General features: G+C 38.7%; 1 protein-coding gene across 2 annotated transcripts in view; it reads left to right on the forward strand.

Annotated features, from left to right (window-relative positions):
• Positions 1–4,839: 4,839 nt before the first annotated feature.
• Positions 4,840–21,480, forward strand: part of ctbp2l (C-terminal binding protein 2, like) — an 86,573-nt gene continuing 69,932 nt past the window's right edge. For both annotated transcript variants that reach the window (XM_053511528.1, XM_053511530.1), the window contains exon 1: positions 4,840–5,182. The gene's annotated coding sequence lies outside the window, so the exon portion shown is untranslated. The remainder of the gene's footprint in view (positions 5,183–21,480) is intronic.

Raw genomic sequence — 21,480 nt, forward strand, 5'->3', positions numbered from 1 at the left:
CGCACATGCAAACACACGCACAGAAACACACACAAACGCACGCACAAACTCATATAGTACACATACAAACACACACGCAAACACATGCACCCTCTTACCTTTATATAATAAGCATAGCTATTATCAAAGGTTTTTTATTACAATATTATCTTTACTGTGTGTATTTGTGTAATTTCAAAATGAAAATGATTCTCAGCTGAAACCATGAAACCACACACACACACACACACACACACACACACACACACTGCAAATGGTCTTTTTATGGACTTTATGCTTGACTAGCCTGAACCTCGCATAAACAGTGAAAAAAAATCCCAGGCAGGCAAAAACAAACAGTGAGATGTTGTTGTGTTTCGCACGGAGGGTTTGATAAGGTTCGATGACACAGAGTGAAAAAGAGGGGGAGACTGCGAGAGAGAGAGAGAGAGAGAGAGAGAGAGAGAGGCCCAGAGGAATGTAAATATGGATTAATGTGTGATGTCTGTCTTCATTAAATTTTCAGAATGACAGAAGACTCTGGTGAATTATTCATTAAAGTTGTATATGAGACGACGTTATTTATCGGCCCGATGTCGCTCGGCATCCCGTTCTAAGCTGATGACTTACACGCTGTTATAACGTCTCTTGTGTTCTCAGGAAACCTCTGCAGCAGTGGGATTCTGATCCTGTCATACTGTTACACAAAACATAAGAAGATGAAATGATGGCAAATAAGCCAAAATTAGAACATTTAAGTCTAAGACAATATTATGTTACAATTAATGTTTGATTGTATGAGTTTAAGGCCACCCTTGGAAAAATGTTCTTATTTCAGGGGAAAACTAATTGTGGTTCTTCCCCAGAACAGCTGCTCTGAACAAGTGATCTATTACAAGTTAAACTGGCGTACTGTGAGACTAACGTTTACAATTCAATCGTGAAATTCTCAAATTTGGACAGAATGTGATCTGGAGGTCCGTGAAAAACCCCACAGAGGAATGTGTACTCCAAGATACTGAGCAAGATACAGTCATGACCATGAGTAAAAGTTTAAACCCAAGAATTTTCACCTCGGCAAACATAACATGTTTCACTCTGGCTAGGGAGATCAAATGCCTGGCCAAAACAAAGAAGAAAAAAATGATTCCTCATGTTCCCCGAACCACTGAGTCCTGGAATATACATGCATTCCATCAGGAAGGAAGAAACCCTACATAGATGTGATAACCTGGTGATTCGGTACATTCAGGTGGTCAGCTGACTTCATTTTATTGCCCCATAACGTTGCTGAGTCTAGACCCGAGTAACTGATTAACCCCAGATCATAACACTGTCTCCAGAGGCATGTACAGTGGACACTATGCATGATGGAAGCATCGCTTTATGTCCTTCCCTTCTCACCCTGACACGCCCATCACTCTGGAATAGGCTCAGTCTGGACTCATCAGGTCACATGACCTTTTTCTATCACTCCAAATTCCAGTCTTCATGCTCCCTAGCAAACTGTTTAAGTGTTTAAGCGATCTCTGATAATTTTCCCCAACTTCTGTTAAGTTGAGCGTTCAGGAAAATTTAGGTTGGAACAATTTAGGATATTATTCAGAATGTTCCTACCTCATTTGTTTAATTGTTGTGAATATTTTTTGGGAAAATGCATAAACTTCATAGACAGCCTTAAAAAATTCAAATAATAGATTATTACATGACTGCTACTGATTACCTATAATAATTTTTAGTTACATTTAATGTTAAGGAACGTCTGCAGAAACAAGAAAGTACCTTTAATTGTAAATCACTACACTTCAGCATATCCACATTTTACACTTTTCTTTCTTCACTTTATGTGGCGTGTTTGCTCTACACATCCATCTGAATGAGCTGTGACTAGAGAAATGGTAACGTATTAGAACAATCTAATATAATAACAGGATTTAATGTAAAGACGTGATTCGCGGCTGCTCTGTTTTTATTCATGCTTTGCGTAGTTTGATACACTATAAGGTTTTCATACCAGTCCACCTGTCACTGTGGAGTGTGTAGTGTTCAGCCTGACACGACAAAGCAAACACACCATAGGTATAGCAACAAGGAATGTGTACATTCTGTGAAAAGTTAAACGATAACTAAAATGATCTGAGATCATTCTGGTGAATGTATATTTAGTCCAGAGTGCAAGCAGGGACTCCGGCAGGACTAATTACTGTATGACAGCGTAACCAGGGTTAGTTTCCTCGGCTTGCTCATCAGCAACAATCTGATCATTATAATTTAGACGTATATTCTCACACATTTAAAACTTATTTCTCTATTTTTTTGTTTTGATTCTGTAAAGCTGCTTCGCAACAACTAATATAAATTCGCTATATAAATAAACTGCATAGAACTGAGATAATAAAGGAGAATTTCTTTTCTTTTCTTTTTTTTCATTTCAGTCATGAAACTGGATACAAACAGATCCATTCCATTTATAAATTGTTTGTTTGAGAGTATAAACAAGAAATTTGGTATGCATGTAAACTCTGAAAAACTAAAAACATATCCTACTGCTTCCCCCATGTTTGTGTGTAATCTTTCACACCAGAAAACAAGCTAATGAGTCAAATCTCGGTTGATTGGCTTCAAGTCATATAATTTGCAATTTATCAACAGATTACTCTGTCAGGTTTAAATAGTTTGTTTTAATTATAAATTTCATCTATTAAACATTTTGTGAAGCTAAATTCAGATTACTGAAAATAACTAAAGAAATTTTACAATTAAAAAGAATGAAAACCTATAAGAGTTTGCTGTGCACATTAAATAAGAGACATATATTTTTTGGGAGGGGGACTGCAAATATACACGATAAATATTTACAATTGCAAAATTTGCACATTTAAAATACCTTTTTAAAGTCTTATTTTGTGATGCTATACAAACTGTTATAAACACTATATACTATATATACAGTATATATGCACTGTATATACACAATATATTGTCTAAAAAGTAAAAAAAAAAAAAAGAATTCACATAATCTGCTGCTTGCTGGCCTACAGATATTTTCCTATAAGATAAAAAAAAATGTCAACATTTTTTAAACTGACTTAATAATGAAGTCATGAAATAAGTAAAATAGACAATCTATTTTTCTTTGTCTTTTTTCTTGTCATTTCAACTCTGTGAACTTTAACATTTATTTGTGGGTGTCACCAAATGCAGATCTGCTATGTCTGGAAGTGTGTACAGCTGATTTATAATTTATCAGATGACACACACTACTGTAGCACAACGAAAAATGCCCGATTCTAGTGTTTACTCTAGTAAATCCGACCATAATTTTTGGATCATTGTGGCTTATGCAAACATTCACACACCACTTTATTAAAAGACACATTACCAATCGGAGGTGAAAATTCAAATTAAAATGCCCAGGATCAATTGTGTGTTCATATCGATTGAAAGAAAGTATCTAAAGATGTTCTGGCAAACATTGGATATACTAACAAGTGTGCACGATATATAAAAAAATAATAATAGTAAACAAACAAAAAAAGACCATGACTTTCCCATACATTTTTGCCATATGAACACATTTATGAATTTTTCGTCTTAACTAATATTTTGCAAGAAAATTGCCTCGGCATACGAAGTATTTTTTGCATACTAAATAGCATGTACGTCCAAGAGCCATTAACAACTTGTTTGCGTCAGTGTAAAGCCAAGCGAAGTGAAGTTTAATTTTTTTTTGTGCAAGATTTAATGAAGACATACTGTAGCACCATGGGTCCCAAAAATGTTAGCAAGTACGGTAGCAAGAAGAAAGGGAGCTGCTTTCTGTTTGGTTTTTAAAGCTGCATTTACATGTCTTTTCTAAATGTTTTGCTTGTTTTTAGATGCAGAAATATGGTTATAGTGTTGGAAATTGGTAATATTGGTTATATTTTTGGGTGTCTGGAACAGATTAAGTGCATTTACATTATTTCCTATGGGAAAATGCAATTCGCACTACGAAATTTCGCCTTAAGAATTCTCCTACAGAATAGATTCGATCCATATGCTGACTTACATTCATTTTAATTGAAAATAGGAACAATTATTATATATATATAATATAATATAATATATATATATATATATATATATAATTTTTATTTAAATTTAAATTTTATTTATTTAAATTTTTATTTAAATTTTATTTAAATTTTTTATCATATTTCTTCTATTGATATTTATTACTTATAAGTTTTAATTCTCTTTTTAAGGTCACTGGCGGTCGTGTAAGCATTTCACTACATTTCGTACTGTGTATGACTGTGTATGTGACAAATAAAATTTGAATTTGAATTTGATTATGTCCTCTATTTATAAAGCCTGAAGGTATCTAAAAATGTTCTGGCCAACTTTGTATATCCTAACAAGCATGTACTATATATATGTAAAATTATATAGACAAACGTAACAAAGGCTATAATTGTCTCTATAATAGCTTTCCATAGTTTTTAGTTTTGTCTTATACATATTTTTAAACAAAACACTGCGTTGAATTAGTTTGGTGAAAATGTTTTCTTTTGGTTACTGAGGTTGAGGTTGGAAGTGTGTTCAGGTCTACACAGCATTACAGTAGTATGTTAATAGCAAGTCCTCATAAGTCCACTCATACAAGAACATGTGTGTAACAGAGGGCAAAAGTGAGTGTGTGTGTATCTGTGTGTGTGTGTGTGTGTGTGAGTGAGTGAGATTGGTTGAGTGGGCGGGGCTTCTCGTTTTTTGTGCTTTGTGTCATTGGTTTTTGCAAAAGCCAAAATCCCGCCTTAGTTAAAAAAAGAGAAGGAGGAGGAAAAGGAGAAGAAGAGTGGGAGAGAGAGAGAGAGAGAGAACAACAAGCAACATTTCCCTCCTACTCGGAACCTCTCCACCAGCACCAGCAGCAGCAGCATCCCGGTTCGGTTCGGTTCGGTTCAGCGGGTCCTTTGGGATTTGTTCGATTAATCGGAATTTGATGGTTGAGTTTCTTTAGCATTTTTGTGTGTGTACCTTGCTTCTTTTTCCATTGAGCGGAGCAACTGTTTGTAAAAGAAGCGACAGATTCGGAAGGAAACATTGTAGCGCTGCGGCTTTGATGATGACGGTGGTGGTGGTGGTGGTGGTGTGTCCGCGAGCCTGAGCGGGAAAAACAGACACATTTAAACAACTGGCAACAAAACGTCTCGCATTAAAGGTAAGATGTGATCCGGCATTCGGCGAATATACGCCGCAAAACTTCTGGGGACGTCCGTGGCGTGTGTGTGTCCGCGTTTTTGTCCGAGATGTGGCTGAACATCTCTCTCTCTCTCCTTCTCTCTCTCTCTCTCTCCTTCTCTCTCTCTCTCTCTCTCTTTGGCCGTTTGTTTTCGCCTCTCTTGCGCCACGGATGAAAAATAAAAGAATGAAAGAGAGAGAAAAAAAAAACCCAATGTGGTCTGATTGTTTATCAACTACAACATCAACGTGTGTGTGTGTGTGTGTGTGTGTGTGTGCCAAAAATGACTGGTCCAGTTATTGGGTCCTTATAAATAACCTCTGTCTGACAAGTGTGTGTGTGTGTGTGTGTGATCTTCCTCCATGACCAGGAATAAGATTTGTTTCACTTCTCTCTGTGTGATGTATCGATTATTCAAATCATAACATTGAAATTATGTTTTGTTTTATATACAACATATATATAATTTTTTCGCGGCTACACGATTTTCTTGTTTCTTTCTCTTCTTGTTTTTTTTTAAAGCTGTTTTCTTGTTTTCTATATAAACAGTTCAGGTTGATCTTTGTCTTCTTTTACACATTTTCCACAAAAATTATTTCTTTTGTAAAGTTTTTGTTTTATTTAAACTTTTTTAAGGTGACGCGGCGACGTAGCGGTTAGCACTGTTGTCTCACACCTCCAGGGTCCGGGTTCGATTCCCATCTCATGGTGTGTGTGTGTGTGTGTGTGGAGTTTGCATGTTCTCCTCGTGCTTGGTGGGTTTCCTCCAGGTACTCCAGTTTCCTTCCACAGTTTCCTCCAAAAACATGTAGATCAGGCGTTTCCAAATTGCCCGTAATGTGTGTGTGTGTGTGTGTGTGTGTGCACCATGTGTCGGATTGCCACCCTGTCCAGGGTGTACCCCACCTCATGCTCTAAAGATTTCAGCCCCCACCTAATCCTATACACTAAACTTTTTATTTTTTAATTGTACATGATTCCTAACTTCCTCATCTCCTCCTGGGTCTTCTTAACTCCATCATCAGCGTATTTTAAACCTGTTAGTGATGTCATCACGAAGCAGGGGACGGGCTGATTTGATTGACAAGCTGTCAAAAGCAGGCCAGCTGAACTATTTATGTTTCACAGTAACTTGTTGCACGTGTGCCTGACACAAATTGCTTGCTGATAAAATGGTACTAAAAGGTACCCTAGTGTTTTAATATAAGATGTGGATATTCTGTTTGTTTATGTTTAAAAGAAGATTTTTCTGGCTAAAGATACACTACAGTACTAAAGGTGCCAGCTGGTAGAGGTTAGTACCCTGAACTTGTGAGACGGTGGTGTTGTGGAGAGTGACAGAAAGCCGAGTTTACAACAGTTAAACATCGTGTTTTCTTTTTTTTTTTTTGATTATTTTGATAAGGTCTTACACTTTACCGGGAATCGAGTACGCTGTGTGCTTCATCATCAATTTAAACTGGTGTTTTAATCAAACGAAGCTCTGATTGGACATTAGAGACATGAAACGATTATTAGCAATTTATTATTATTTCATGAGAAATGGATTTTATAGTTTTGGATGTGTGGTTTTTAGAGGATTTGAAGATGGATTTGTTTGTTGTGGTCGTGCACTTAATGTTAATAATCTCACCTGGATTCGGGAGATTAGTATCCGAGAGCTGCAGCTGTAACGGTAAAGACTGGCGTGTACTATGTATTTACAATTTGCTCGTGCTGAACCCCCTGTAAACACACTCACTACTCAAACTCAGCCCCTTCTGTTTAGAGCTTCTTGGGATCTACAATTATATAAACTCTACACAAACAAAATGCTGATTAATTAACGAACCAGGTGGCCAATTCAGACCGGACACATCTTTATGCTAATGTCCAGAAACTCAAATCACAAAGAGCTTACTTGGATTCAAGTCCCGTTAGCTGGCAAGACATTGACTCGAGGGATTTTAGAGATAAATACATTTAGAAGTGTGTAAAAAAAAGAAAAGAAAAAAAGAGTCTAATATTTATAAGGTGAAATCGTAACCATAGAGAGAAGTTAGATCTGCGGTGCTGCATGCTATCATCATCTCTTTCTGCTTGTCCCTGAAAAGAGGCGATTGTGGATTTGAAAGGATGGAGAGAAGTGGGCTGAATGGAGTGCAACCTTGGGACCTGGAGCTTTTGTGTGGTCGAGAGAGAAGGAGGAGGAGGAGGGAGGAAAGAGGGATGGAGAGGAAAAAAAAAGTGAGGAAGGGGGGAAGCCAGCAGAAGGAAAAGAAAGGACGCGAATAGGGAGGGCAGGAGTGTCAGAGAAATAAGGAGTGAGGGATAGATGGATGAAGTAAAGGAAAGGAGAAGGAAGAGAAGGGGGGGACGGGTAGGGGGTTCTGGCTTTATTACAGATGTGCTCTCTCTCGGACAACCGGCTGCGTTTTCTCCTGCTATTGTCGAGGTTTAAGATGGTGGACGACTCGGAGCAACAAAAGGAGCGTTGTCAGAGGAATGCACGGAGAACCTTGGCCAGAATCACTCCTCTCTCTCTCTCCCTCTCTCTCTTCCTCGCTTGGCTGGGTTTTATTATTTTTTTAAATAGCGCATGTCCGATTTACTCGGCGCTCTGTGAATAGGTTCCGATCGTTCATTCTGTTCAAAACAAAACCAAAAGTATGTGTCAGGAAACTCTCCTTGAAGAGAAGGATCATTAGATCTGAGCGGGCGAGGTGAAGCGGAGCAGGGATAAATCAGCGTGTCCTCTAAAAGACGCTAAACACGACCCTGTTTCCCAAAAGCACCGGAGCGTGAAGATCATCCGAGCTAATTAGGGAGTTTCGAGAGCCGTTCTCGAACAGACGACCTTCTCACATCGCGCTGCCGTTCTTTTGGGATTTTCAAGCAGCGCGGAGTGTTTTTTAATTCCACTCCTTCACCAGCTGCGTCTTCAGGCCTCGGGGGGTCTTTCAGCTGACCTTTGTCACATTTACCCTCCATGATCACTCGGGTTCACCCCGCTCCACTCTAATAACACACGTCCTACACGGACAGGGCAGGAAAAATCTGAGAGGTGATCTAAAGAGATCTTAAGGAACGGTGGAAAAGCATCAGGAGCTAAACCCTGATTAGCGTAGTGAGCTAGCTGAATATGGAGGAGAAAGTTTAACAAACATCTCGTTGGTAAGCTGTTGAGGATTGTTTTAGCTGGAAGTAAAAAAAAATAAATCCAAATTAATGGTGCGTAGTAAAGACAGGAATCACCAGGAATCAGCTGATACGATATTATCACGATACCTCTGTCCCAATTCAATTTGTATTGCGATTCTGTAATTATTACGATTTTATAATTATCTGATTATCTGATGATTATATATATATATATACATATATATATTTTTTTTACATAGATTTACAATTTTGGTGTAGGAGAATAATTTGTTTCTGCCACACAGGATGCCTGGCCTCCTTGCCGATGTGTGAACAGTTTAGAGCGCCACCTGAAGGATTACAGAGGAACCACATGTTTTACCACCTCAAACGTGTGTCAATTAAAAAATTATTTGAAATTAAAATTATGGAATTTTGGAGTCAATCTGGCAAAACATGACTTGCCAGATTCAAGACACGTAACCAAATCGATTTTTTTTTTACCCCACCTCTGGTGTGTATTATGAGGTGAAACTGTACATCTTTTAAGCTTTCAGTTTAAAGTTTTCTGTATCTGTATTTGTATACTTTTCGTTTATTTTATAATCGTACTTCTCATTTAGAAGATTCTATTTATTTATTTTTTACATTAATTGCAATTGATTCTGGTGGAGAGACGCTTCTTTTAAGTCACGGGCGGTCATCTGAGCACTGTACATCATACTGTGTCTGTGAAAAATAATCTGATCATATTGTTTGTTTACTGTTTTGTTACTTTAAAAAAAATCAAGAAAAAGGTAAAGTGTATTGTGACAGTGTATCACAATATTTTTTCCTACATTTAGGCATTTGGCAGACGCTCCTATCCAGAGCGACCTACAGAAATGCTCCGTAGTTTCCATCATTATGAATAGATTCCTATTTCTTTAACAGGCTCATCAGAAGTGTGCTGAAATGCCTCTCAGATAATTAACTTCTTAAACTCCATTTATTTCACTCCTCCTCCGAATGCGCCGTCTCAGTGTCCGGGGGGAGGGGCTTGTCTCATATGAGGTCATATTAGTCGGAAAATCAAACTGGCCATCTGAACGTCTGAACATGACGAAAAACGTGAATTTTGATTGATGTGTCCCCTAATAGGTTTCCTTACATTTTGAGAACCTGTTTTGGAACCTACTGTACATGAATAGCTCTTGATAGCTTTGAAGAAGAAAATGTTTTAAAAGCTAGAAGTATTCCGTATTTAAAGGAGCTTTTTTTGGTTAAAGTGTGTACAGCGTGTGTGTAAATTTCACTTCAGTTTGAAGGTATAAAGGTATGATGAGGTTTGTGATAACTGGGTCACGGATGGGATTATGCAAGTGTGTGTGTGTGTGTGTGTGTGTCAGAGTCATTAAGAAGCTGTTAATGATCGTATTGTTGACTTTAATCTTAGGGATGACAGCAGATGGGAGTCGTTCCAAGGTTAACTTTCTATTCCTAAATAAGGGTTGTCTTGCCAGCCTGTGTGTGTGTGTGTGTGTGTGTGTGTGTGTGTGTGTGTGTGTGTGTGTGTGAGTGAAACTGAAAAAACACATCTGATGTTTCACAGTCATAATTGCTTTCCCTGGGTCTCTAGATCTCGAGACGCTTCTCTCATCAGGACGTTGAGATTTGATGAAGCTGTGAACGTTTTTCCATCAAAGTATCTGCATGTGTGATTTAACCTCAGACTTAATGACTTTAATGAGCCCTAACACACACTCTGTGTGTGTGTGTGTGCCCTGCGATGGATTGGCACCCTGTCCAGTGTGTACCCCGCCTTGTTCCCTAAGTCTCCTGGGATAGGCTCCAGACCCCCGTGACCCTGAATACAGGATGAAGCGCAATAGAAGAATAAGAGGGATGCAGATTAACTGCATGGTCTCCAGTTGACCACTAGGGGACATGCTGTTAAGGCTAGTAAATAACAACGTCTCTTCATAACAATGAGGGACACAAACCCCATATCACACTGGAGTAATTTGAAAGCTAAGATGCATCGGAATTCTAAACATTTACAGCATTTGCCAGAACACGCCAGTACCTCAACATCGTTCTATCAAAGTTGTTCCAACTTTAATGGTTAACAGCACTGCAACATCGTGAGAACTACATTACAACGCTCATCCAACGTTCCTGCTGCGACTGTTAACTCATCCAGTCTCATAAAGAGCGTTAGTTTGGTTTATTCGCAATTTGTTAAAAAAATCATTTAAAATGTCCTTGTAAAACTTTTTCTTTCACTGGTTAGAAATGCAGTAATTACAGCGATCAGGGAAAAAAGTATTTATGAAGTGTGTTTAAAAAGTGTAAAAGTTCCTCGAGCACAGAGACTACACTCAGTAGTTAAGCCTTAATCGACACTTACTGTACTGTAGCGCTTGTCCCAGGGATCCTGGAGCTTCTCAGGAAACTTAAGGAACAAAGCAGGGTACACTCTGGACTGATCGCACAAAGCCCAGGGAGAGAACACACACACACACACACACACCGACCGGAGGTGAGATTCAAACCCCTGAGAGGTGAGCTGTGAGGCGACAGGACTAACCGCTAAGACACCATGCTGCCTAGTTTCAATAATTACTGTATATACATAAAGAGTTTAAAACAAGGGGCACTGGTGGCTTAGTGGTAGGTGTTTCGCCTGACATGCGGAAGGTTCGATTCCCAGCCACTGGACGCAGTGCCGGTCCCAAGCCCGGATAAATGGAAGGTTGCATCAGGAAGGGCATCCGGCGTAAAACCTGTGTCAAGTTGTTGTGCAGACTGTATTTACCGCTGTGGCGACCCCTTGCCACAATTAAAAAAACAATATATTTTTTGTCTTTATGTACAAAGAGCACATGGCGTTTCTGTGTAAATGCATCTCTAGCATCTATCAGCTGATGGAATGCGAAGAAACGTCGACACGGTTAGATCGGCAAAGCTCAAGGATGTTAACCGTAAGAACTGAAATTTTGCAAGAAATTGGCCTCGGCATATGAAGCGTTTTTGCCATATGAGCGACCGAACGAGTCGTACCAAACACTGGTTAAGTCACGTGTATGTATGGGAGCCAAAACTTGTGAGTTTACATTTTTATTTTTATTTTTTTTACTTCCTGTTTAAGATTTAGTGAAGTCACAGCATCATGGGGCCCAAGAATGTTATCAAGGATGATAGCAAGGAGGAAAGGGACCCGCTTACAGTTCGGTTTTTAAATCAGTCGGTGCCGAGAGGAATCATAAATTAAGGTTAAGTGAGGTTTAATGTCTATTTATTTCATATTTTACTTTATTTGCTTTGATTGTTTTTATATGCAAAAAATATGATTATAGTTTTGGAAATTTTGGTAATATTTTTGGGTGGCTGGAACGGATTATCTGCATTTACATTGTTTTCTATGGGACAATGTGTTTCACAATACGAAATTTCGCCTTAAGAGCTCGCCTCCAGGACGGATTAAAGAGTTTTTCCTAAGTTAATTAAATAAATAAATACAAATAATGAGCTAAATAAAAGAGTGAGAAAATGGAGAGATGAGTCATACTGTATTAAGAGAACAATATGAAGACGAGGGTTTAATTAGTCGGCACACACACACACACACATTCATGCTCTCTGTACACATCTGCAGTGCAGTGGGACTCTCAGTCTTTATCTCTCAAAGACGGGTTGGATGGATGGATGGAGTTGGTGGTTAATCCGTCCTGACGTGTCCACTAAAGCGAGACGTGAGGAATAAACTGGGAGTGTTAGCGACGTGCTAAATATCAGCCATGAGACAGGAAGAAAAGGGGAGCAGCTTGTTAGCAGTTTTTTTTAGCGTGAGCTCCCCATGTTTGTTTTTAATACCCGTCTTGCTCAGTATTTCACTCCTCTTCCTCACAGACGCCCGTCTCAAAGCGTTTCTCACCATTTTTGACATGGAATTCTCTGTCTTTGCGCGCTTCGCTCTCCGTCTGAATCCAGCGTAATAAAATGTTCGAGGTCAGAAGGTCAAGAGGTCGGAGGTCAGGGCTGTTATATACAGGCGTCCCTGGGATAACGGATGAAGGACGGGTGCGTGTCTCTCTAGGCCCTGGTAGTGGGCGTGGCCTAATTTACGGTCGGGCTCGTCTTCATGAGGTGGTGAAGTCGAGTTCGCCTACAAGCAGAGAGTTAGTCTGAGAGAAAACAAACAAGAGAGGGAGACGAATACACGGAGACAGTGAGACAGCATGGGAAAGTCGGTGAGTGAGACATTAAAGGGAAGGAGAAGAGGAAAGAGAGAGAGTGAGAGAAAATAAGAAAAACTGGTTAAAGAATGATCAAGTGAAGGGAAAGATGCAGAGCGATGGGATAAAAGATGGATGGAAAGATGGAAAGAATAAAGTGACACAAAAAAAAGAAAGAAAGGGGAAAAAGATGATGGAGAGAAAAGGAGAGAGAGAGAGGACAGACAGGAGGAGCTGGAAAGAGATGGAGACAGATGGAGAGAGTGACGGACGGAGAGAGGATTAATTCTGAGTGAACGCAGAGCGAGGGATCACGGTTTAGAAACTCAAGAAGGAAAACACTCCGGAACACACACTCCATCCGTCAATGTCTTCTTGAGTTTTTGTCTTTTATTCTTATTATTATGGGTCATAATATTATTATTATTATTATTATTATTATTATTTTATGGAATCCTGGTCATTGTATCTTTAATTCCTTATAGTTTGCTAATGAGTGTCTGTGTACATCGCGTGTTATTTTAATTTGCTTTGGCGACAGAGATAATACGGACACGCCGATAAAACACACTGTGAGGGACAGATAGAACGAGAGAAAGACAAACAGAGAGAGAGAGAGAGAGGAAGACAGACAGAGGGACAGACGGTGAGACAGAGAGAGAGCGAGACAAACCAGACAGAGGGGGAAAGGCAGACAGATGTTCAGACAGTGAGACAGACAAAAAGAGATAGACAGGCAGACAGACAGAGAGGGAGAGACAGAAAGACAGAGAAAGTAATGGTGTGTGTCTCCAGATGACTCTTTCACAGGCAGAGGCTGAGGGCTGTGTAATCACGTTAGAAAGCAGCCTGTAAAACACACACACACACACACACACACACACACACACACACACACACACACGGTCTACATCTGACTAAACACTTTGAGTGTGTTTTAAGGACACGCTGACAGAGATCTTATTTCTGTATAATTTAACATTGTGTTTATGATCAGTGTGTGTGTGTGTATGTGTGTGTGTGTGTGTGGAGTTCAGACAGACAGAGAAGAAACTATAAATGATTGTGATTACTGAAGGAAGAACACTGAAATGCTAAAAACGTCAGATGCAGTGTGTGTGTGTGTGTGTGTGTGTGTTGTTACAAATGTTGCTTCCCAGTAGAAGGTGTTGTAGTTGATGAGTTTCCTGTTCCAGCGTTACTCACATTTTGTTGTTGATGATTTTCCCATAACAGCACGACGCAGTGTGTGATTTCAAAAATAATATTAATAATTTCACAGTGTGTGAGATTTAAACCCGTCTCGCGCTGAGATCCTCTCGGTCGTGATCTCACACACATCCTTTCTTTCTTGTGTCTCGCGTCTTCAGCGAGAACGTTTTAGGGAACATTTCTGGAGCTCCGGATGAAGTCGAGAGTGCCATAGAAGTCTGGATCGCTGACGCACGCACACACACACACACACACACACACACACACATATACACACACATCTTCTCCCACACCCTGTTGAGGATGAACAGATGGCGTCACTCGTTTTCAGCCTCACACACTTTGTCCCTCGCTGAGGAAACAAATGCGAAGCTTCTGACCTAAATCTCCACCACGGAGTAACTTCACTCTCTCTCAGGACCTCCTCGAAAACGAAAGGTCAAGCAGGTTATTTTTTAGGATGCATTTAAAATAATAATAATAATGATAATAATAATTAGGCTCCGTCCCTTCACATACGTAATGAAGTAACATTCACCAGTTATTCCGGATTCATAGCCGTTCATGGATTATATCGCGTCAATTTTCTGCTCCACACTCCAGTCCAGTAGGTGGCGGTGTTGCGCCGACTGCTAATAAACTGCCTTAACCTGAACTCAAACGCCTTCCGTAGGTTTTGAGTTATCAGTAATAACATATAAAACAATACATACCGGTTGATCGGTTGATCACGCTAAAGAAATAATTAATGTCACAGTATCGATGCTTAAGTTGTGACAGCGTGACGGATCGAATTCTCTTTTTAAGGTCACTGGCGGTCGTGTAAGCATTTCACTACATTTCGTATTGTGTATGACTGTGTATGTGACAAATAAAATTTTAATTTGAAATTTTGAATTTTAAATTGAATTTTCTCATTTGGATTTATTCAAATTAACAAGTTCCAGCTAGATTAGGGAGGTTTTTTTATTATTATTATTATTATTATTTTGCTAGTCAGTGTTGAAGAGCTCAATCCAAATATAAATATAAATGTAAGTAAAGTACGTTAGAGCCCAATTGATGTTGGATTTGTTGTATTAAATGATTTGTTTGTTGTTTTTGTTGATTTTAAAACAAAAATTGCCAAATTTACATAAATAATCTGAGCGACTTTTTATAAAGCGCAAGGTCGATTTTATTGCATTTACAAGTAAAACAACAAAACAACAGCAAAAAAAAAAAAGCAGTTTTTTCTCAAATTCTTTTAATGAAAAAAAAATGCTGTCTGTCTGAAAAAAATACTAATTTTGTAGAAGTAGACGATTTTTATAGAAAATATTATATGAGGAATTTTGATACCTCAGCTTGGAATAATCATATAATCGCTGCTGCAGTTCGTGAAAGTACAAAGACTTGTAGGAAACAGTGTAGAAAAACAGCTATGCAGTTATGACAAAAGTAATGGCACCCGAAAAAATATATATATTTGTTATTTAGCGTTACTGGAAGTTTTACCGCACATTGCGCTAAGTTGGTGTTCCTTCACTGTTTAGTCTTTGTTCAGCTGTTGTGTCTACATGTAAATGTGCTGTAGACATGCTTGGATTGATATTTATCTGTAACACCCGGTATTACACATTAGGGCAGAAAGTTGGATACGTGACACGTCGATGAAATGAAAATTCCGAGAGCAGACACGCCTCATAAACTTGAGGTACAGCTTGTGGCGGCCTGCCAGAGATGAGGTACAGTATGATTATAGTCGTGACTTTGTTAAAATGATCGGAACATAATGATGTCTACCTGATGGACTCGTCTCACTCTAAATTAGGGGACATTTTGGTCCACACGCTGCCTAATCGTACTCCAGATTACCAACAGACGCTAAGGGCGGGGTGTTTTCCCGAGAGGGAGGAGGGGTGAGTTTACACTTGGCAAGGTCACCAGAGCAGGCATCATCATCATCATCATCATCATCATCGGATACTAAACGAACCAGAGATGTTGTTGAGACATTTTGTCCAGTAATACAGTATAAAGAAACCCTGAACCAGTTGTTCATGATGTCCAGTGACCTCTGGAGTCCGAACCCGCACCATTCCCGCTGTCTCTACACCCCCAGTCTGTTTCTGGTTTTAATTTTCTTTCCTTATTGTTAATGCTTGTCATGCCCAAGAACTTCCCTACCATGGAAATAAAAAGATAATTTTAGTCCAATAAGAAAAACAAGAATGTGGGTGGTAAAATAAAAAAAACACACACACACACAAAAAACTCTCACAAAGTATAGGGCAGACGCCGGCCAGGACGATACGACATGACACGAGTGTTTTTCAGACGGAGCAGACAACGTGCCATCTGCAGCCGGCAGGGAGCTGCGAGAAACACACCATCTCATTGTATTGTTCTTGCGGAATCAGCGCCACACTGGCAGCCGTATTGAACCCCCGAGATCTCCGGGATGATCCTCAGGAGCGGGAGGAGAGCTGGAAGAAAATAAAGAGAGGACGAAGAGACAACAGGCAAACAATGGCTTCTTGGTGTTGGATCTGCTGACACGTTGTGCAGCTGCGATGAGATTAGATAGCAACTAGTGTGTAAAAAAAGAAAAAAGAACAAACATCCTGGAAACTCGAGCTTTCTTTATCTCAACCTTTCCAAGTGAGGGATAAATTAGGGAGAAGTAAAAGTGGAGGAAGTGACAGCGAAATGGTTCACCCTGGAGCTCAGCGGGACGGAGGGATGAAGAGGAGTTTCAGCAGCCGAAATCTATTATTCCTGTTAACAAAATACCATTTTTATTAACGAATGACAATCCATACCTTTTATTTATTTGGAAAATATTGAGGAAGGTCCATAAAACAAGTTATTCAACTAAAGGTTTACAACAAAGAAGTGTTTACACTATAAACACTTGTTTGTTTACCAGCCTCGATTTTTTTTCTCTCTCGAAGTAATCAAGACTTAATAATTTTAAGGGAAAAAATGGCAGGAACAGTTCAAAGCTCTCTGTCGAGAAACGTATAAGCACTAACACTGGAGACTCCTTCCTTAAAGGGGACCAATGATCCCCGTGGATCGATACACAGCTCCACACAGTTCTCTTTAACTCCGCCCAGTCCTGCCATTCCATAGATGCCAGGTTTAAGAGCTACAATGAATAAGACAAGGCTTGTATGCAGCCGTTAACTGCTAATTGCTAACCTAGCCTAGCTTTGTTTCAATTAGATTTTTGTGCATTGTGATTTTTGATTTAATTCAATTCAACAATTCGATCTCCTGTGCCACACTCCAGTTCAGTAGGTGGCAGTATTATGCAGACCGCTCATAAAAAGCAGGAGAAGAAGTGATGCTTTCATCAAACAAACGAGATTGAAGTCTGAAGTCAGTTGTTTATTTATTATTTGTGTTTTTACTTTGGTATCCCTAAATGGGAAGACCAAAGAGGAGATTTACGGATGCAGTGAGAGAGGATATGAGGTTAGTTAGGATGAGAGAAGAGGAAGCGGAGGATAGGGATAGATGGAGGCCGCTGCAGACGCTGAAACAGCGCGTTTGGAAAAGGAGTGAAGCGGAATGAAATTCACGCAGCCGGAACGCAGAGTCCGAGTTGTGTTTCAGCTACTACACGTGTGACCTTCGTGCACGTTTCTGCGTGTATCATGATGATGTCATAGATGAAAGACCACATACAGTCTCCACACTGTAAATCTGCATGCAAATCACAGCTGAAGTCTCTCGAAAGGTTCTTCTTTTTTTTTTTTTCTTCTTTATGCATCGCGGGCGTCCTGACGTCTCGCTGACATTTTCTAAAGGTCCGAGATTTGTTTGTGACGGCTTCAAATTACTTTGTTCCAGGAGAGAAGAGAGAGAGAGAGCGAGAGAGAGAGAGAGAGGAGGATGAGAGGATGAGAAAAAAGGAACAAGAGTCAGAGAGAGAGAGAGGTGCGGAGGAGGAGGGAGGTGAAGCGGAGAGAAAATGACTCCTGACTATTTAAATGTCACTCGCCTGATGAGAATTCGTTGCTCTTTTCTTTTTTCTTTTTTTTTTTCTTTTCAAAGCGTTACATGAGCCTTTTTCACCGGCGAGAAAGATTTCCTGCTGTCACTGTCTTCCTCAGGCTGGAGGACTGGAGACGGGCCAGACACACACACACTCTTATGCACACAATCCTGCTTTTGTAGAGTTGAGTGAAAAGCCGTGAAGCTCTCTTATTCACTTGAGATTTATGATTTCCTTCTTTAAATCTCTCTCTCTCTCTCTCTCTCTCTCTGGACGTTCCTCCCCACCTCCACCTCCTCCAATAATTAAGATTGTTCATGGGACTTCGATGTGTATGCCCTTTTCCCCCCCCCTGTTTCATTTTGGGCCTCAATTCTCAATCTCCTAAAACACACACACACACGAGCCTTAAAAATAAGACCGCTGCTTGTTGCCGGCTTAATATTTCCGCGCTCCAGAGGAAAATAAGTAGGATAAGAGGCCTGCCTCTTTTTTTTTTTTTTGCCTTGAGTGATTTTTCTGCTTGCGTAAGAGCGCGGATTTCACCGAAGCCTGTTATTTTTTCATGTCGCCGTCGAGGTCCCGGTTCAGCACCGACGTCGACCTTTAGAAAGCGATGAAGAGCTAAATTGCATGTGGTTTCCATCTAACAGAGGAATAAGCAACCTCTCGTCCTCCTCCTCCTCGTTCTTCTTCCCCTCTTCAGTGTTTAATGGCCCGCTGTGTTTGAGCAGAGACGCGCTGATAATCAGGTTTACGATGCACCGCGATGTCCAGTACAAACGCTCCACATCAGGCCGTGTTTGTTAGGATTCCTGTTTGTTGAGCCTCTTCACCTCCGTCCATCACGTCTAAGCCTGACCCGGTTTCATACTATGAACTTTAAATGTTTAGCTGTTTGGTGTCTGAGTGACGTGTAGAGCTGAAAAACGTCCTTCATCGGTTAGAATCCAGGCAACGCAGAGGCAGCGCTCAGGGAATGATTATATTAGCATTAATTATAGCTACTGTATAAATAAATGCAATTTTTGTGTCACGTCCAGTGTCTTGTTTGTTCATCCAAAACAAACGGTTTTACAGTTCTACAGCTCTGTCCTTTTGTAGTTTTGCATCGTTGCAATGATCAAAAACCACTGACAATCTACAAGCATTACGTATTTCATTTACGTTAACTCAGAGTCGATTCAGAGTCAAAATCACATTTTGCAAAGGACTCATCGGCCAAGACACGGTATTGGTGTTGATTTAATTGGATTTTTTTTTATGTTATATACATAATATAGAAAATGTCTGTGCAGAAGAAGCTACTTCTGAAGTTTATGTAACATGGAAGTGACTAATCTCGCTTCCCTAAAAATTTCAAGTTGCTAACTTTAGCCGTTTTAGAGATGATTTTATACGTGCGTTATATTTTTTTAGCGTTTTACTGTCTCACTTTAAAGAATAATCATTTAAAATGGAAATTATTTACATTTCTTTATGAGGATTGATACTAAAATTGGTGGAAGCTTCTAGAAGCATATGACCTGTAACAACTGTTGCTTAAATTAAAGCATTACATGTAAAATAATGTTTTTACCCCCCAAAAAAATCTGTAGTGTCCGTAACCATGCCAAATCCATGTTGTAATATCTTAACTTAATGTATCATTTTAGAATAATACACTTTTACAGGTTTATGTCTTTTTATGTGAAATCTCAATTGGCCAAGTTTCATCTGAATGACAGTTAAGATCGTTGAAAGATTTCAATTTAAAAAAGTTACAGACACCAAAACATAAAAGGACATGAAATTGTATTTAGCAAATTTGTTTCTTTTTATGTGATAAAAGTATAAATGTGTATGCATATTTATAAAAAACTCAGGAGATAAGAAGCATTAAGTGTTGTGAAAAATGAAGTTTTATGATCCTATATAAAAATTCACTTTTTTACCGAGACCGTTTTTTGCACTGATGTCATGTTTTGGCCGTCATGTGAAACCATCACAACCATGAGACGCGATTCAGCCGAACACGTGCGAATGGACACGTTCGGTGTTTTTGGCTCGACGCTTTCTTGCAAGACAAATGAGTTTATTAATTTGGGAATTTTCCTCCACGCTTGGCAGCAGCACTTACTTCACAAATTTGAGATTTGTGTCTAAGAATCAGCCGAATGGGAGTTTTGGCATGAGGTTTCACTCACAGCCCGAGAGACGCAAAGTAAACTTGGGAAATGAAAGAAATTTAATGGGATCAAATTTAAACAGAATTTCAGTGTATGTGTTTGTTCATTGAGCCTCACCGGGACGCTTTGAGGAGCCACCATGCTCGGGTCCAACAGGAAGTAATCATAATTAATCTTATGTATAACACTCTCTCTATCTCACACACACACACACACACAAATAGGCATAAAAATATTTAAAATGTAGTTTAAAATTCTTTTTGTTTTAAAAACTTTGACCGGTGCTATTTATTATTGTCTTTAATGAATGTATAATTGTATTTAATAATAGAGTATAATCACCTGAAATGAGCATTATTTTACAGTAGAGGGTTTGTGTAATAAAAAAAAAAGTTTTTTTATTAGTTTGCCTAAATTGTCTGTTTCTGCTTTAAACATTTAATGCATGTTACAGTAAAGAATATTAAAATTACTCTAAATCATTACCCAGGTGAATGACCATATATGGTAATTGTGTCAGGCCAGCATCAGTAACTCGAAAAAAAGCTTACAAAATGTTTTTTTAAATATATATTATATATATTTGGACATTTTTATGTTTTTAATAAATGCTTTAATCTGTGTGTATATATACAGTATATACACTTTTATTTTGTAACATAAAAAGCTGTTTCCCAGGTGCTTCTACTTAAAGTGAATGGAAAAGTGAAACCTGTTTTTCTTTTCAAGCTTTGCTTTTGTAACCTGTGGAATGTGATGTACTCTTCTGCTGATAGAGAACTTTCTAGAACTTACAAGAACTTTCTAGAAAATTGTAGAACTAACAAGAATTTTCAAGAACCATTTAGAATTTTCTAGGACTTTTCTCAGTAATAAATATATACGGTACCGTATAGGGGTTCGTCTCTCAGCGCTCCAGTGAACACGTAACTGTAGACCGGGCCGAATTTATCAGAGATGGGATCAAGAAGCTGCCGGCGTCTCCAGACACATTCTGCCATGTATGAGGAAAATTTATCAAGACAAGAGTGAAAAAGTAGTCAAAGGCTAAAATGTGTGAATCATCTACTAGACATGATTTGACCTACTGCACTGAACGGTAAAGTAAAATAGTATGATTGGAATAATAATAATGAATATTGTGTTTGAAAAATTACATACTGAAATATGTTGTGTTAAAGACCAAAACGACAGAAAAATAAATAAAATCTAACCTCAAAATGGATCTATTGCAAAGGCGGTAAAAAAATCGTACTCCATAAAAACCTGAAAGTTAAAAAAAAATAAACAAACAAACAAAAACTTAAAATTCATTTTATTTAGTTAAAAAAATTTAAACTAAGAAGCTAATAAATATCGAGAACAACTAATAGATTAATTAATAATTAATTATTAATTTAAAACAAATTAAATAATTAAATAAATAAAAAATTTAACTCATAGATTAAAACATTTATGTTTATTTACAGCAATGCTGTTACATGATTTGTAGAGGAAAACTAACAATATATTTACCCAAATATATTATATTATATTATATTTATATTATTTATTTAAATATAATTTTTATTAAAA

The sequence above is a fragment of the Clarias gariepinus genome, chromosome 14 (genome assembly GCF_024256425.1).
Source record: "Clarias gariepinus isolate MV-2021 ecotype Netherlands chromosome 14, CGAR_prim_01v2, whole genome shotgun sequence".
NCBI classification, from domain to species: Eukaryota; Metazoa; Chordata; class Actinopteri; order Siluriformes; family Clariidae; genus Clarias; species Clarias gariepinus.